Consider the following 19,410-nt stretch of genomic DNA (forward strand, 5'->3'; position numbering starts at 1 on the left):
ATAGCCAGAAAGCAATTTTATACATTATTCTTTAATAATTTTGTCATGAAACAGAGTTTTGATTATGTTTAAACTGTGACCCATCACACGAGGTCAGAAGTGGAATTTTCCACAGGTGGCACCATATCAGTGCTCAAAACATTTCAGATTTTGAAATATTTTGGATTTTTAATTTTCAGATTAGGGATGCACAACCTGCAGCCATGTCACCTGGAACTTGGAACTAGGGAGAGAAAACAAAGCTGATAGCAGGTAGAAAACAGCGTGAGTTAAGGTGTGGCGTTTTCTGAAGCTGGCAGGGGGCTGGGCATTATTAGAGAATTTAGAGACTTGGAGAGAATGATGGAGATGAGGTCACAGAGGAAAAGGACCAGATTTTAGAGAGCCATGAATACCCCGTGGAGGAGCGCTGGGCTTTGGTCTATGGCACATGGCGCATCTTGGAAGATTTTGAGGCAGAGAAGGAACGTAATCAGATTTAGCTTCACAAATAAAGAATTAGAGGCTGGGGAAAGTGGACAAGATCAGCAATGGGAAAAGCAATTGGGAGACTGTTTTAAGAACAGCTGGCAAGTAGCATCTGATTTTCTAAGTCAGGTGCATCAGATGCCAGAGGCGGTTACACTGTGGGCTAGAAAAGCGGACAGCACCAGGAAGTCAGCCCGGACCGGCATCCTATCATTCCGCAAGCATCTGCAAAGGACTGGCTTCTGCAGAAAGAAAACCTAAAATCACCGGCTCAGATGTTCTCTGGGACAGCAGCCTGCAGAGACACTTGTTAGAAATGACACGCAAAGCAGGCTCCATGGGCTTTGTGGCCCACAGCCTGAGGGACCCTCAAACTACTGCTGCTTTGACAAGCTTCTGTTGGGAAGAAACTCTCTTCACACCAGGAAGAAAAGCACTTGCCTGTTATGTACTTCTTCAGACTGGGGATTAAAGGGCCCTGCTCTATCAGAGTCCCTAAAGAGGAATGTCCAAATCACTTTGAAAGCTCCCTTCCTGCCCTATTCATCTGCAGCTTGTGGCTTCCATGAGTATAAGATGCGGACACTGGAAACTTCAACTCTCATAGAGTTCCCTGCTGAAGTAAATCCCAGGTGTCTGTAATGAACGTACCCATTTCGAAGGTTCACTTCTCTCCATCCACAGAGACTACCAAGCCTTGGCTACGGCCATCTCTCATCAGGCCCCCTACATGCTAGAGCCTCTGCCTCATCTTCCCTATTTTCAGTTTGCTCTCGTTCCTCTTCCCTTTTTCTATGAATAAAGCCAGAACAGGATTTCTGAAGCACATAAGTCTAATCTGATCACATCCCTGCCTGAAATCCTTCCTGCTGCCTTCAGGATACAGTCAGGCTCCTTTGAAGGCCTCACTGGGACCCTTCACCAGGTTGCCCCATGACCTCCCTAAGCCCCAAGCTCAGCAATTAAAAATCCCTTCCAATTCCCCAAATCCACTGAACTCCCACCTGCCTCTGAGCTCTTCGCAACCTGTTCTTGTTGCTTATAGCAGTGCCAGCCAATAAAAATAGAATGGAAGCCACGTATGCAATCATCAGTTTTCTAGAAGCCACAGCACAAAAAAAAAAAAAAAAAAAGTGAAAGAAGGGAGTGATGGTATCATGAACAACAATATTTTATAATTCAATCTAAAACATTATTACTTCAACATGTAATCAATAGAAAAATGATTAATGAGATTGTTTACATTTTTTCCATACCAAGTCTTCCAAAGTATATATTCTACACTTAACTGTACATCTCAACATGGACTTGCCACGTTTTCAAGTGCTCAACAGCCACATGTGGCTAGTGGCTACCATAGTGGTAGCACAGGTCTGGAGCCCGCTGCTCCTACCCGACCCAGCTCTCCACCCATGATCTGGGTCTCAGCAGCAAGGCCTGTCCTCTTGTCCTGTCTGTCCAAGTGCCCCTCCTCTGTGCTCCCGTAGCTCCATTCAAACCACAATAACAAATCACCATAGGACCGGGTAGCCCACAAGCAACAGAAATGTATTTCCCACTGTTCTGGAGGCAAGTTTGAGCCTGGGGTGCCAGCACGGTCAGGTTCTGGTGAGGACCCTCTTCCAGCTGTGAACTGCTAACTTCTCAGTGTATCCTCACGTGGCAGAACCCGTGGGGTTATCTCTTACGGATGTCCTTCTGAGGCTCCACCCTTATGACCTGCTACTTTCCCAACGGCCCTTTACCCTAATACGACCACCTTGGGCTTCAGCATTTGAAAGTCGTGGGGACACAAACATTTCCTCTTGTAACTCTCACACTGAATTGCAAAAGCCTGTTTTTCTTTTTTTTTTTTTTCTTTTTTTTTTTTTGAGACGGAGTTTTACTCTGTCACCAGGCTGGAGTGCAGTGGCGCAATCTCAGCTCACTGCAACCCCTGCCTCCCAGGTTCAAGCGATTCTCCTGACTCAGCCTTCCTAGTAGCTTGGAACACAGGCATGCGCCACCATGCCCGGCTAATTTTTGTATTTTTTTAGTAGAGACGGAGTTTCACCATGTTGGCCAGGATAGTCTCTATCTCTTGACCTCATGATCCACCCGCCTTAGCCTCCCAAAGTGCTAAGATTACAGGTGTGAGCCACCGCACTGGGTCAAGCCTGTGTTCTTATCTGAATCTGATACTGTCAGCTCCATGAGGGCAAGGACTATGTTGTCTTTATCATTCAACTTCAACACTGAGCCTAGCAACAAGCCATATATGTTTTATATAACAAATCAATATCTGTTCAAAGAAAAACAGTCTCCTCTGTCCTCACCTGTCACTGGGAGATACTAAAATACGTTGAAAATTCCCTTGAAGATTCCCTTCTGCTTTACCCTCTTTCTCCACCACCTATGCGTACATGCACATGCATGCTCACACTCCTTACACTCACACACTTGTACAGTAGCATCACACACATATGCTATATACTCTCCAGCCCTCTCAGTCTCACACTGAAACACGCTCATGTGTACAGACTTCTGCACACACACATACATACACGTTTACACCCATGCTCACATAGCCATACATACACTCACACACATTGCAGAGGTTAGTGGGAGGCCCAGAGATGTCTTTATTTGCTCCAGGTCACACAGCACAACTGGGGCAGACCTGGCACTATATCCCAAGGTGACTGCTCAGGTGACCACACTGCCTCCCACTGGATTAACAGGACCACAAGGTGTACAAGTGTATCTGGATACATTACGAATGATTCCTGTTTGCTAACAACCAGTGAGGAATGCCATACCTGATCATCAATGAACTATATTTCTGGGCTTTTATGCTATTCAGACAAGTTGCCCTGGCTGGGGTGCCTCAGAGAAAAACCCTGCTGATCCCCAGGGCAGGCAGAATTTTGCTGACACAGCAGTGGGCAGCCAGGGATTCATGCAGACCTGCCAGGACCTGGCACTTTCTCCTTCTAGAAAAGGAAGAGGCTGAACCATCACATCTCTCCCAGTCTCCTAGAAAGCAAACAAGACTTTTGGCCTGGGTGAGGGGAGTTGTGCATGGTAACCTAGAGCGGTAGTCTTAAAACTGGGGTACACAGTTGTGCTGTGTGACCTGGGGCAAATAGAGGTCTTTACCTCTCTGAGCCATCCACCAACTTCTGCAATGTGTAAGTGTAGATGTGAGTGAGTGAAGAAAAAGTGAGTGTGCACAAATGTGTATGGATGTGTGTGTTTTGGTGTGCTAGCTGAAGGTGTATGAGTTTGTGAGTGTATATGGATGACGGTGCGTACATGTTCGCATACGTACATGAGTATACATGTGTGAGTATAAGAGTGTACTCACTCACTGTGCTTTACTCTCCAGAATGTAAAAGTTTTCAGGGCACCAAACAAAAAGAACCATTAAAAACATTATTTGGGGGTGGATTTCCATATAGATAAATCAAGGCACAAAGTTCATCTTAGGGCCTTCAGTCCTTCCCTGCTTCATACATTCTTTAGTCAAGAGCAAGCCACAAACTCAGTAATGGGTCCTTGAAGAAGTGGTCTTTAATCAGACATCCTGTAGGGTTGGGGCAGTGAGATGTTGGCAATTTGGGGTAAGGACCTCTTCTCTGCATTCCTCAAGGCTTGTCCAAGAATGCATTGCTTTTGACAGGGTCCCAGGAGAGCAAAGAAAAGACATCATAAGGACTAATGAAGGCTAAAATATGTCTTTTTTTCTCACATATTAAATATAAGCAACTGTTTTCAACTATTTTCAGTACCAACCCTAGGATGAGCAAAAAGGAGGGGGAGGGGGAGGGGGAGGGGAGGGGAGGGGAGGGGAGGGGAGGGGGGAGGGGGAGGGGGAGGGGGAGGGGGGAGGGGGGAGGGGGAGGGGAGGAGAGGGGGAGGAGAGGGAGAGAAGGGGGAGGGGGGAGGACGGGGGGAGGACGGGGGGAGGACGGGGGGAGGGAGAGGAGGGGGAGGAGGGGGAGGAGGGGGAGGAGGGGGGAGGAGGGGGGAGGAGGGGGGAGGAGGGGGGAGGAGGGGGAGGGGGGAGGAGGGGGAGGGGGGAGGAGGGGGGAGGGGAGGGGGATGGGGTCTTTGAATAGCCAAAGCAGCATGGGCTTGTAATGTTAATTCTTTTTTTTTTTTTTTTTTTTTTTTTTTTTTTGAGACGGAGTTTCGCTCTTGTTACCCAGGCTGGAGTGCAATGGCGCGATCTCGGCTCACCGCAACCTCCGCCTCCTGGGTTCAGGCAATTCTCCTGCCTCAGCCTCCTGAGTAGCTGGGATTACAGGCATGTGCCACCGTGCCCAGCTCATTTTTTGTATTTTTAGTAGAGACGGGGTTTCACCATGTTGACCAGGATGGTCTCGATCTCTCGACCTCGTGATCCACCCACCTCGGCCTCCCAAAGTGCTGGGATTACAGGCTTGAGCCACCGCGCCCGGCCAATGTTAATTCTTTTAAACACAAATAAAATGTTTTCAGGGCTACTAATATTAACAAGTTATGCCAGATAAAACCTACAGAGAGAAATTGTATGTGCTTTCTTTTGAATGCAGTGTGCATTATTCAATAGGTAGTTAAAATCTATTTTTTCAAATAATATAGTACGTATTCCAATAACAATTCTGAGATTATTTCATCTTATAAAATGTTTAAAATTTGTTTCTCCTACACCTTCTATTAATCAAAAAATAAACTTAAATGCTAGCTACTGGACCAATTCATCTTTAGTAACAGATACCTTTCTCTTTCATTAAATTATTTGGAGAATTTATCTCAATGTCTAATGAAAGAACTTATTTATTTTTAAACAAGATTTATATTGAATTATTCCCAAAATCTAACTCTAAAGTTCAGTGCACATATGCATGATTTACAAAAAAAAAAAAGCCACACCTTTTATGTATTTTCTTTTGTCTCATAAATAACTCGCACTTTTGGCTGCACATAGATTTAATTGTGACAAACCAAGTAATGAGAAACAGCATATAAATTCATTCTTGCTCTTCTAATTTGCCATAAAAAAGATTAATTATATTATATGCTTCATGATTTTAATCTTGACTGCTTTTTACTAATCTTTTTACAAGATTATAAGTAATCCTTCTTATAGTGGTTTTTATAATACTCCTTCAAATCTATGATGTTGATTTGAATTAAAAATTTAAGTCAGACTTCTTCTTACAGAAAGTTAGTCTGATTTCTAGACTGGTTTGACAAGAAAGACTATCTTTGCTAAACAGATTATGCACAAGGCATTTTCCATAAATTGAATGAGCTAAATCTGAACTATATGGTTTTGACAAAGAGACACTTGAAGCATGCAATAAAACAAATGCATCTGACTTTTTAAAATGCAATGAAAAAGGTATATTGAAATTTACAATAGTTTAATTTTTTAATCTTTTCTCAATAAGGTGAGACAAGTTGCCACTAAGTTAAAAAAAAATAGAAGATGTACTTAATGGTCATTAGATAAATTTTAGGGCCAGGACTGGTGGCTCACCCCTATAATCCCAACACTTTAAGAGGCTGAGGCAGGCAGATCACGAGGTCATGAGTTCGAGACCCAGCCTGGCCAACATGGTGAAACCCCATCTCTACTAAAAATACAAAAATTAGCTGGGCGTGGTGGCGGGCACGTATAATCCCAGCTACTCAAGAGGCTGAGGCAGGAGAATCATTTGAATCCAGGAGGCAGAGGTTGCAGTGAGCCACTGCACTCCAGCCTGGGCAACAGGGTGAGACTCCGTCTCATAAATAAATTAAATAAATAAATATTGGAAAAGGCTTTTTGGATATTCCCAGAAATTGAGAAAGTAAATGGCTCTAATTATGGCAACAAATACTTTAGGAAGTCCTTTTCTCTTTCAATAGAATTGAAAGAGAAAATTTTTGATGATAGGTAACTGTGATTTGGAGCATTTGAACCCAGAAAGAGTTCAAATAATTGATGAAGTTACCATAATAAAACACTTTCTGTTCCTATCAACTTACGCATGTAAGCAAAATTAATCAATGTGCATATCAATAAAATTAAAACAAATTTTCACTGGAGAACAGAATTGATTTATATCCTTACTCATGCTGCAAGAAGGAATATTTATTATCTAATTGGAGGATCACACTAATCTCCTTAAAAGATGTAGTCCCAATAAATTTCTACTATGTTTAAGTTAGCATTGGCAACATTTGTTATATTTATGTTATTTTGGTAATGTGTACACTGAATTATAATGATCACTCATTGAAGAAGTAATTTTAACATTTGGAAACTTATGGAAATGTATTAATATTAAAATTTCTGATTAAACACAACATTATAAATGAACTTAACATTACTGAACTGTACACTTAAAAAAGACTGTCAAGCATAAAAACATACCATATTAGAATAAAATTCTGTGGGAGTAGGAATACAAAGACGAGTTTAAGAAGATTAGAGAATAAAACAAAATTTCTCGATGTTAAATAGCAGTTTGAGGCTAGGCATGGTAGCTCACACCTGTAATCCCAGCACTTTGAAGGCCAAGGTGGGAGGGTCTCTTGAAACCAGGAGTTCAAGACCAACCTGAGCAACACTGGGAGAGACTGCCTGCGCAAAACTTAAAAAAAAAAAAAAAAAAAAAAAAAAAAAAAAAAAAAAAAAAAAAAAAAAAAAAATTAAAAAATAAAGAACAGTTTGTTCGCATAGTTTTTAAGGGACGATGATAGATAACCATAGTATTTCAATTTCACTGAATACATTGAACAAGTAGTAATGGATTCATTTTAAAGAGTCAGTACTTAGCCTGAAATTATGCCTTTGGAATGATTCCAACTTATGGAGAAAATTGAAGATGTTAAAGACATTTGAGGAGTACATAGACTTTCAGAGTACTCTCAAAGCACACGAGGAAAACTGAAAGGCACTGCCTTTGAGCGTGGGGAGGAGGAGGGGTCCTCAGCGCGAGGCCAGCCCTGTGCTTCCTGTGGAGTTGTGATTTTTCTGTCCTTGTTCTTCCCACTTCGTTTTCTACAGCCATTTCTTTCCTCCTGGAGAAAGCAGCGACCCTGTGGAGCGGTTTTCAAAGGTATATGACCTTCTCGGGCTCTAACCATTCTATGCTGCAGTAGCCTTTCTGTTCAAAAGGAAACGGAGTTGGGCCAGATTTTTTATTATATGGACTGGTTCATTCATTTAGGAAGGAGAGAAGGTGGATACCTTTATTTATTGACTATCTGCCATGTGCTAGATACTGTGCAGGATGCTATCTAGATACTCTGATTTATTAACAAGAAAAATTGAGATTATTGGCTCGGCCAGGTGGCTCATATCTGTAATAATCCTAGCACTTGGGAGGCCGAGGCAAGAGATCATTTGAGCTCAATAGTTCAAGATCCTTCTGGGCAACATGGGGAAGCCCCATCTCTACAAAAAAAAAAACATAAAATTTAACTGGATATAGTGGTACATGACTGTAGTCCCAGCTACTCAGGAGGCTGAGGTGGGAGGATTACTTGAACCCGGGAGGCTGAGGCTGCAGAGAGCTGTGATCCTGTCATTGCACTCCAGCCTTGGCAACAGAGCAAGACTCTGTCTTGAAAAAGAAAAAATCAGGATTATTTTTATATGTAGTTATTATTATACTAAGCATTTACTACGTACCAGACACAGAGTTGGAAACTTTACATAAATGATTTTAATCAGCTTCTAGAATTCTATGATGTAAGAATTATCTCATTTTTCAGATAGGAAAATAAATCTTCCAAGGCTAAGCAACTGGGAGGTGACAAAAGCCCGATCACGATGCTAAAAGCCACACTTCGACCTCAAGCATTGTTATCCCCATTGAAAAAGGAGGCTCTGAGAGTTTTGACAAGTTGCCAAGAGTCCCAGGTCCGTCTGAGTCATTCATTCCTTACTTTATTCCAGATAGGAAGGAATAAAGGCACTGCCTGAAACCAACAGTCGTGTTTACCTAGGACTGTCTAAGTGCATGATTCCCCTTGCTTCTCTGCCAATTTTATAAAGTGGGCAGAATCAATTTTACTATATTGCTATCCTTTTTTTTTTTTTTTTTTTTTTTTTCAAATGAAGGAACTAAAATACCCAGAACCTCTTCTGAAACTTGCATGACCATCTTAGCATCCTCTCAGCTCCTGATAGGAGCAGTCTGACAGCTGTGAGAGCCAAGCCCAGGCAGCTGATGCCACGCACACCGGGGCCCCTGAGCTCCCACGGCTGGTACAGATAAGCAAGGGAAGGGAGCCCCGACACACACTGTTTTGCTGTCACTGAAGGTGTGGGCTCCTAACTGACACTTCCCAGCATGTGGGGAAACTGTTTCCACAGCCTCATTCCTGGTTTTGAGCAGGAGCCTTTGGGCCCTGTTTAGGAAAGAGGCATGCCTTTGGGGTCTAGAGAAAATAATGTTAACGGTTGCGGGGGCGGGGGGGGTCTTAAGAAAAGAGAGGTCTATGGGTCTCACGCCCCACTGCCACTCCCTGAGTCAAGGGGCTTGTTTTGTTGCTTCACCAAGTCAGGGTCTTCACTGGACTTTGCATAAGGGCCTGTTTTTACTCATGTCCCAGGCAACGGCAAAGGACAGTCATTCAAACCTAATGTAACATGTGCAAAAATCCAAACAGTAATCGGATTGCAAGAGAACCAGAGCTGTGGAGCAGCACGCCAACGTTGATAGAACGGGCAAGAGGCAGGCCAATGGGAGGCAGTCCCTCCCCAGGGAGGCTCTTCTGCAAACTGCTTGCAGGAGCTCCCCAAATTCCCCTGCCTATCCTATTCCACTCTTCCTGGGAATGGGGCATCACCCCTCAAAAAAATATAAGTGGTCTCATGTGTGTGCTTTTTTTTGGATTAGAGAAAAAGAAATAGCTTTTGTTTTTCTTTTTTTTCCCCAGTTGGCTAAACATGACATCCGACCCACAGGCTTGGAAAACAATTTGACTAGCAGTCTGAGCTATTAGACAGGACCACAGCCTGGGGTATTCTCTCGTGGACTGGGGAAAACCCAGGCTGTCTTTTCTTCTGAAATTTGTGGCAATCATCAAAAAAGAACAGCTGTCAAACTCGCCTTCTGCCCCAGTGGGGCCACCAGGCCGCTGCAGTCTTTCTTTAATTAGTTTATTAATCTTATAATGCAATATCATCGTCCATCTCATTGTTCCTCACTAGCTAACCAGGCCTGGACTTTGTAAATATGTTTAATTAAGCTCCCAAAGCCACAATCCTCCTCTCTTCTTGGTTACGCTCTCCCACCAGGCCGACATCAGCCAGAACTGAAATAAACTGGCTCCGCCCCCCTGTCTATCTGCTCCCACGTTGGGTGGGGATGCAAGGGGAGGACATTCTGCAGGAAGAAATGTCCCCCACCCCAATGAGAGGTGCTGCCTGCCTTGGTAGGAGGCCTGCTGTTCTATGGGGAGACATCAACTCGATGTTCTAGAGAGAGAGGAGAGAAAAGGATACTTTTCAAACTTGTAGGTATAAATGTCTTTTTTCCAGCCACTCACACGTGTTTAGGAAGGAGATCTCCCTGCTACAAAGGAGTAGCTCTTCTGATATTTTTTGAGCTCCAGGAGACACTGCTCCCACCCTGTAGACATGGGGTGGTGTGGGGGAAGGGGGTTCGGGGGAAGCTGGTAGGGCAAGGGTGGCAGGACATGAAGTGAGGAAGAGAAGGTGAAAATAGCCAGAGGGAGGTCTGGGAGGGAATTGCACTTGAACATGTCCTACATCTGCTGTGTGCACATCTGTCTTACCCAATAAACCCCAAGTCCTAGCAGATAAGGGTCAGTATCTAGCACAGTGCAGGGTGTGTAGGGGACATATAAGTGTGGAAGGAGGGAGAAAGGGAGCAATGGAAAAAGGGAGGGAGGGAAGGAATAAGAAAAAGCAGGTGGGTGGGTGGGTGGATGATGGATAGATGGTGTGATAGGGATTTGAACCGGGGACCACACTCACTGTTATACAGACCATGTGGCTTCAGGAAACCAAGCCATAGTGTTCTTTGCATAGAAGAGTCTCTTCCTAGGAAGGTACTCAGAGAATGTGGTCAGAGATGGCTTTCATGAAGTCTGCGCTGCATACCACCAAAGTAATATCAGCAGAGAGGAAAAAAACCCAATCTCTACCACTTGTTTTGAAGACAAGATGCTAAACAACTCACTGCTTGGGTTGTAGAGGTTTTTAAAATTTATTCATGTATTTGTTTTTACTGAACCGTGTCCATAGGGCACCCAGAACATACAAAACTGCAAATATTAAATCTACCATCTGGACATTCCTAAACATCTGGGCATTCGGCATCACGCTGACCCCAACACACATCATACGGCCATGGGGCTGGAGCCCAAAGCAGACACAGGCAGAGGCGGCGGCACAGGGAGGGAGTGTTTAGCTCACTCATCCCAGAATGCCTATGGATGTCCACATTTCAAATACTCCAACGTATTGCCAGGCTACGCCCCAGTTTTTAATTCGGAAACTATGGTTGTGATAGATACAGGAGTAAAAGAAATGGTATGAGGGAGAAAAAGACAAAGAAAAGACAGCAAGTGAGAAAGGGAGCTTGCTGGGGCACTCCTCTGAGCAGTGGGGACGGAACAGCTAGAAAATGCATGCCACAGCACATGGCATTCCCAAGGGGGGCTGTTTCCACAGCCACCACTCAACACTGTCGCGGGCTGTTCTCACCCCGACCCCAAGGCTCAGATGGAAATAGCCCGAGCACCAGGTTCCCCTGGAGCTTACCTTACACCAGGTTTAGTAACACTGCCACTTTCCTCACCTCAGTGGTGTGGGACAGGGAAGGAAGAGTAAGAATCTCCCCATTCTACAGACAGGGACACCGAGGCTCGGGAGAGAACAGAAGGTAGCCAGCGATGAGCTGAAAGGCAAAGGTCAATTTAAGCTCCTTGTTTCCTGGGTGATATCTGCATGTTTTTTCTTTTCTTTCCTTTTTTTTTTTTTTTTTTTTTTTTTTTGAGACAGTCTCTTACTCTGTCACCCAGGCTGGAGTGCAGTGATGCAAACTTGGCTCACTGCAGCCTCCACCTGCCAGGTTCAAGCAATTCTCCTGTGTCAGCCTTCCAAGTAGCTGGGACCACAGGCATGTACCAGCACACCTGGCTGATCTTTGTATTTTTAGTAGAAACGGGGTTTCACCATGTTGGTCAGACTGATCTTGAACTCCTGACCTCAAGTGATCCACCTGCATCGGCCTCCCAAAGTGCCTCCCAAAGTGCCGGGATTACAGGTGTGAACCACCGCACACAACAGTTTTTCTAGAGGTAAGAGCTCAGAGAAGCCTTAATTGAAATAATAGTTTCCCTTTACCCCCATATGGATCAAAAGAGAAGCAAGATGAGGCGAGACTGCTTGGAAGCCTGAGAAGATTGGCACCACTTTAAACAGGACCCCCGACATACACACCTCCCCTCCTCGAAACATACACATGCCCATGTCACAGGTCCTTAAGATTTATTTTATTAAACCCATGAAGTGAAGCACATCCTCTCTACAGAGTCCCCCTCCCTGCCTGCCTGCCTTGACTCTCCCTGTGTTTTTGTTTCCTGTACTGGGTGATTGATTACAGAAGAGCAAATTGGCTCCCACTGCTTTTAAGATGCATTTTCTTTCGTAAAGAGAAGATGATGTGAGCATTACTTCTCCCTGCGCCCTGCCTGCCGTGGCTGTGGGCCTGCAGTCACTGCAGCTTTGGAAGGGCCCTCCTGGAGGGGACGAGTAGCAGCAGTACGTGCCAGCCTGCAGCAGCCCACCCGGGGGCCCGGTCCTGCACCCACTCTGCTTCCCCAGGCCTCTCCCCATATCCTGGGGGACTCTCTGGTTACCCCAGGCTATTTTTACCCTTTTCTCTCTGTACCAATACATGTGAATTCAGCTGCCTAGCAGAGTAGATGCCGTTGAATGAATGATGAAATAAATGATGAATGAATTATAAAGACTAAGATCTCAACTTAATGAAATAAATGTCCTCTGGGCTCTAAAGCATGCTCCCCTGCCCTAACTTTCTCTCTCTCTCTTTCTCTCTCTCTCTTTCTCTCTCTCTCCACTTCCCCCCATGGATGTTGCTATTCAAAGTGGTTCCTGGACCAGCAACATCAGCATTCACCTGGGAGCAAGGTTCCACGGTGACCTATATACACATTAAACCTTGAGAAGCACCGCTGTGTGGTCCTGAGGGGAGGCAGGGGGGTAGACAAGATGACCTCTCAAGGCCCCTCGTCGCCTTGGGTGTCTCCCAACATGATATCGGATAAAGATGGTTATGAGAAGACTTAGCCCAGGGCCGGCCTGGAATGTGGAATGTGGAATTTCAACTCTTTCCCTCTGGGTCTAGTCCTTCCTGCTGTAATGCTCCTTTGGAGGTCTTAGCTGACAGAACCAGAGCAGAGCATGGCTTTGCTCTAATTGCCAACAGTTGGCTGAAGCTACATTTGTTATTCAAAAAGCCTCATTAATCTCCTAATGCCAGTGTAGCCACGGCGGCTGCTAATGGTGTCTCTCATCTCCCCATACCCAGTTCTGCATGGGGCGTCCTGGCTTCTGGCAGCAGAGCAGCAGGAAACGGCTTCCTTCTCAGGAGGCTAAGCTAGTGTCTGGGCTCATGGAACCAGGCTGATTTAGATCCTGGCTGAGTTCTGCCTCTGGATGGTGCGGTCCTAGGAAGCTGGCCCAGATCTGGGTCACCCTTGGGTCACAGAGCCTTGGAATGGTTCAGGTAGCTGGAAGGATGGATTATAGAATACCACAAGGAGGCTTATGTGAGACCTGTCAGAAAAGCTGAGCTGAGCTGCCCCTCACAGCCAAATCAAGAAATCCGCCTCTTTGTCTCTTGGGTATCTTGGCAAACCCCGCAGGATGTTTGGATGTGGAAGAGGTGCCTTCCAGAAAGCTCATCATGAGGAAGTCCTGAACAACCAGAGAGCCTTTGCCAAGGTTTGAATCCGAGATTCGAACTTGCATGTTTCCTATGGCCCAGAGAACATGATTTCAGTTCTTTCCTGCCTCCCTTCCCCAAGTTCTGCCTCTGTGGGTTTGTCTTCCCAAGACTATGAACTCTGAAGGGACTGTATCTGCGGTGTCTCTCACACCTACCCCCTCATACACGCAGTGCGGGCCTGCTGACTCATGAGCCATGCACCTGACTCACATTTAGGGAGGGAGGGAGAGGAGAGAGTATGAGGGAGACAGGAAGAGGGAGAAACAGCAGAGAAGAAAAGGGAGCAAGCAAAGAAGAGAGCTGGCAGGGGCACACCTCTGGACAGGGAGAATACGATGAGTATCAAGAATAAGATGCTCCGTGATGACCCACGGCACTGCCCCCAGGGGCTACGGTCCAGACCCCGATGGGCGCACTGCCCCCAGCCGCAGGACTGAGACAGGAACAGCCCAAGGCTCCATCCTCTTTTTTCTTCCAAAATTTTATTATAGTATTTTGCAACAAGAAAAATTGAAGGACTTATACAGAAAATGCCCAGTATTTATTTTTGTTTTTTTAAATGGACCAGACCCTCTGGCCTCCATCAATTCAATTCCATCAGTGTTGCCAAAGCTCAGGTGCGCGGGCCGCCTTCTCACCAGCCATTATTAAAGTATTTGTTAGAACAACACTGCTCCCTGCTGACCACAGGCTCTCACTTCTCTGGGACCGCTCTGCCTTGCAAAAGCTCAGAGAGGGCCGGATCCGATTGTTCCTTCCCAGCCCTTTGCTTTGTCCTTCCCGTGTCAACCCTTAGCTGTGCCTCCGCCCTCAACCTCAGTTCTGGGGGCACCCGACTGAGACCCAGCTAAGCTCAGACAATTAAACAATGTGTGAGGCCAGCAAATGTCTTGGTATCTTCATTTTTCTTCAGCCCTTCACTGAGCACTGCTTGCGTGAGGCACGTCATTAGGGCTGTCTGCAAGGCAAAGCTGTGTTTCCAGCCTGTGGATAAATACCTATCCTCCTCTGTGAAATAGGGGTCATCAAACTCTGCTTCAGAGAGGGGCTCTCAAGCAAAGAATGAGAAAGAGCACAAAGAACCTGAGGGTTTCAGTCATATCCAGGAAGATCTAGAAAGCCTTCCCCATCTTAAAGCTACAACGGAACTTATTTCCGGGTGATTTCTTAACTTCAGGTAAGTAGCTTGGGCCTTAGTGTATGTATTAGTCCGTTTTCACGCTGCTGATAAAGACATAGTCCAGACTAGAGAATTTACAAAACAAAGAGATTTAAGTGACTCACAGTTCAGCAGGGCTGTGGAGACCTCATGGTCATGGTGGAAGCCGAGGGGAAGACCAAAGGCACGTCCTCACTGGCGGCAGGCAAAGAAAGAATGAGAGTCAAACGAAAGCGGGTTTCCCCTTATGAAACCATCAGATCTCGTGAGACTTATTCGCCACAATGAGAACAGTCTGGGGGAAAGTGCCCCAATGATTCAATTATCTCCCACCAGGTGCCTCCCATAACACATGGGAATTGTGGGAGCTACAATTCAGGACGAGATGTGGGTGGGGACACAGCCAAACTACATCAGTATATTTGTAGTTAAATATTCTCAGGGGTTTAGTGCTTAAATATCTCTACCAAAGGAAAGAAGTAAAGCAGAATGGATCATCCCAAACACTGGTGGCGTCTGGGGCAAGCTCCCTGTGTAACTGGCAGCTGAGAGAGTGAGATCTCACCTGAGGCTTCTGGCACCTGTTTCATTAAAGAGCAATTACAGCTGTGGTTCTCAATCCTGAGCTAGATCAGAATTACCTGGGGGAGTTGTTAAAACCCAGATTGGGCCGGGAGCGGTGGCTCAAGCCTGTAATCCCAGCACTTTGGGAGGCCGAGGCGGGTGGATCACGAGGTCAAGAGATAGAGACCATCCTGGTCAACGTGGTGAAACCCTGTCTCTACTAAAAATACAAAACATTAACTGGGCATGGTGGCACGTGCCTGTAATCCCAGCTACTCAGGAGGCTGAGGCAGGAGAATTGCTTGAACCCAGAAGGAGGAGGTTGCGGTGAGCCGAGATCACGCCATTGCACTCCAGCCTGGGTAACAAGAGCGAAACTCTGTCTCAAAAAAAAAAAAAAAAAAAAAAAAAACCAGCCTCTGATTCAGCTTGCCTAGGGTGAAGGCTGACGGTTTGCAGCTCTAAAACATCCCCAGATACTCACCTGGGTGCAGACTCAGAGCCACTGAACTTGGCTCTGCTTTGGTAACAACCCCTGAATCTCAGTGACTTCGCACCACAGAAGTTTATTTTTCGCTTGCGCTACCCATGCGTAGGAGTCAGTGCAGCTCTGCTCCACAGAGTCACTCAAGAGCCCAGGCCCACATGGGCCCCCCTCACCCCTCGCCTTATAGCTGCAGCTTGCAGAACATATGAACTTCTTGGTTGCTGTGACACAGGAAAAGAAGCTGAAGAATCATGTCTGGGCTTTTAACTGTCTCAGCCCAGAAGTGGATACATAAGCCACATCCACTCACATTTCATTGACCAGTGCTATGGGCATGGACCTGCCCATATTCCAGGAAGGAGTCTTCCACATCGCTAGAAGAAGTGGATTGGATGTCGGTGAACACTTGTACTTGTGGGGACGAGAATAACTTTATTTCAAATGCTAATTCGCCATGTAACTTCTGAGTAACCCTGAGTCCAGGAATGCCTCCAAAATGTCTAGTTGATATATTACTCTTTATGTAGGAACACCTATTCATTGTAAGTTTCCTCCAAAACGACTCTTGTAGTTGCAGAAATCAAAAGCTGTGACACCCGTAGCCATTACACATCCCTTCCAGAGCACATATGCGTTTTCTTTGAGAGATAAGCCCTGGGTCTGGGAGGGTGTTGTGGTGCAGACATCTGCCTGTCTTGGGACCACCCAAGACCTTGCTTCTGCCTGTAAGTTCCCCCTAATAAATCATCCAAAACTGATGAACGGGATTTGTCTGCCCCTTTCTTTGGTTTCTTGGCTCCTTCTACATTTGGGGGTCGCTTTGCACATACAGCCCTTTGATGGAAGAGCACTGTCAACCATACCACCCAAGTGTATCTCTTCTCGATCTCGAGAACATGTGTGATCACAGCAAAATGGGGTGGTGATTAGTGGGAACACATATTTGCCCTCATAAATCTTGACCATTTATGATGACAATGATGATGACCGACAGCAACTTCTGAGTGCTTACTATTGTCCGGGAACTGTTCCAACTGGTTTTTATGTATCAATTCATTTAACCCGCACAATTACCTTACATGGTAAGTACCATTTATACCCATTTTATAAATGAGGAAACTGAGGCAAAGTAGGATTATGTAGCTCACCCAGGTCATAGAGCTGTAGGAGACACAGCTGGGATTATAATCCAGCCAGTCTGACCCCAGAGTCCATGTTTTTAATCACGGTTCTGCTCATCGCTATGCAGCTAGCATTATTTTTGAAGATAGAGGAGACTATAGCAGAAGGCCTGATTATTATTAATAGATTAGTGAATAGTTCAAACCCAAATGATCTAAATGCAAACAGTTCTACCGAGAGGGCATCCCCACCCAAGCATCTCTACTGATATCCCAAATATGTCAAAATGGGATCCAGTTCCAACAGAAGGGCTTTAAGTGTCCTCACTAATGCCTCACAATGTCTGGAAGGCCATTCAGGTAGTATCTGTTCCCCCTAAAAAGCACACTCTACCTAGTAAATTGATCAGGAGGATGGACAATATTTTTCTTTTCTCAAATAATCACCTCCCAGGTCGTACAGATCCCCCTTAAGAGGAGAGCCAGGAATCTTCTTATGCCCACTTCCCTCCCTTTTTCCCCTACACTTCCCCTTGGCCTGATTCCGTCTGGAAAGACACTGCACACTGTAGAGTCACCACCCTGGCCTGACATCTACTCTTTTTCCTCTTTCTCTACCTTGGTGGCCCAGTGGCAGGTTCTTATTTGACAATATCATCGGAAGAGGCTTTACATTTTAGCATCAGTAAGAAAAAGCAATTCTTCAGGTTGAAGCATCTACCCAAAAATGAATCCTTTTCCCTACTGATTGTGATAGCCTCTTGTAACTTCAGTGAGTATGTTATTAAAAATTGTTTCTTTATTCTGTCTCACCATATACCCTCTCCCCACAAGAAATTGTGAAATGAACACACACACACACACACACACACACACACACACACACACACACAGTTGAGGGATGAGAGAAGAATTCCACCTGTACTCACTGTATTCAGTGAATTTGTTTTCCTCATTGGTGGATGGGTAGGATTTAGCTGAAAAGAGCCTCTCGCCAGCAGAGGGCAATAGTCTCGTGCTTCAAATGTGAGCTGCAGGCCTGGGCCTGCCCTCGAAGGTATCTGGAGGGTGGATGTTCCCTCATCAAGAGGAATCTCTTTAATTTGAAACACAGGATCCTCCGTGGTTCTTGTTAGTGCCTCTTATGGAATCAATCAGTGCCTTCAAAATGTCGTATTTCCTCCCTGGGTTTTACAAGCCTCTCATTTCCTGTTTTTCTTAACAAAAAAACAGGAAATCTCAAAATCTTCAAAATCTCCCTGGCAATGATTTTGAAACACTACAGTTTTCAAGAAATCTGAAAATCTTGACTCTTGGTTGGACAGCCATCAAAGATACACGTCCATCATTCTATCCGTCTCTCTCTCTCTTAAACACACACACACTCAACATTCACAGTTCTTGCTGACAGCTCAAACCCATATCTGCAACCAGAGATCCAGCAGAGAAGAAGGAAGGGTTGGAAATTGACTAAGCACTCCAACAAGTTACTTTGCATCAACAATCTGTATTATGAGAGATCTCCATTCTGCTTGGGGGTGTGCTTAGCATCACTAAGGACACAGGTAGTGGTGACTAAAGGAATTCTTTCTGATCCAGTCTCCAGGTGGTTAAAGGCATGAAACATATCCTTCCTCTTTTGCCAGAGTACCTATCAGATGGACCAGCAGTGGGGATTGTGCTTTGGAAAAAGGCAAGAGCAGCTCACTTCTTGGCTAATTCTGACAAGTAAAGCATATTGCACCCACAGCTCCTGAAGGGCACCCCATGGGCTCTGACGCAGATTGAAAAGGAAAAATGGGGGTCCAAGATTTCACGCTGTCAGCAAATCCATGTCTTGAGAGGGCAGCAAAGGCAGACTTGGGATCCTTGGAATCCTTGGATCCAAGTGCTCTCCCTCCAGCACTTGAGTTGGGAAGGCATGAGGAGCCCCATAATTCCTTACTGCAGCCCTGCCCAGCCCAGCAAGGTTCCCGCCCCACAGTTCAGTGTTAACCATCCCTGCGGAGGTGCATTGGTTTGCTGGGACTGCCTAACGAAGGGTCGCAAACTGGGTGGCTCAAATGATAGAAATGCGCCATCTCAGTTCTGGAAGTAAGAAGTCTGAGATCAAGGAGTTGGCAGGGGTGGCTCCTTCTAAGGGCTGTGAGGGAGAATCTGTTCCATGTTTCTCTCCGAGATGTGGGTGATTTGCTTGGCAAATTTTGGGATTCTCTGGCATATAGAAGCATCGTCCCTATCTCCATCTTTATGTTCATGTGACATTCTCCCTGTGTGTGTCTGTGTCCAAAGTTCCCCCTTTTTTTTTTTTTTTTTTTTTTTTTTTTTTTTTTGAGACGGAGTTTCGCTCTTGTTACCCAGGCTGGAGTGCAATGGCGCGATCTCGGCTCACCGCAACCTCCGCCTCCTGGGTTCAGGCAATTCTCCTGCCTCAGCCTCCTGAGTAGCTGGGATTACAGGCACGCGCCACCACGCCCAGATAGTTTTTTTGTGTTTTTAGTAGACAGGGTTTCAACATGTTGACCAGGATGGTCTCGATCTCTTGACCTCGTGATCCACCCGCCTCGGCCTCCCAAAGTGCTGGGATTACAGGCTTGAGCCACCGCGCCCGGCCCAAAGTTCCCCTTTTTATAAGGACATCAGTCT

The 19,410-nt window shown here is 45.6% G+C and overlaps 1 long non-coding RNA gene across 4 annotated transcripts in view; it reads right to left on the reverse strand.

The window, feature by feature from the left end:
* The window catches only part of LOC141581069 (uncharacterized), a 299,117-nt gene extending 281,203 nt beyond the window's left edge, over positions 1-17,914 (reverse strand). For all 4 annotated transcript variants that reach the window (XR_012513536.1, XR_012513534.1, XR_012513533.1 and 1 more), the window contains exons 1-2: positions 17,694-17,914; positions 14,718-14,787 (exon numbers count right to left, since the gene is read on the reverse strand). This is a non-coding gene — a long non-coding RNA (uncharacterized LOC141581069). The remainder of the gene's footprint in view (positions 1-14,717; positions 14,788-17,693) is intronic.
* Between the last annotated feature and the right edge of the window lie 1,496 nt (positions 17,915-19,410).

This window comes from Saimiri boliviensis, chromosome 14 (assembly GCF_048565385.1).
Source record: "Saimiri boliviensis isolate mSaiBol1 chromosome 14, mSaiBol1.pri, whole genome shotgun sequence".
Taxonomy (NCBI): Eukaryota; Metazoa; Chordata; class Mammalia; order Primates; family Cebidae; genus Saimiri; species Saimiri boliviensis.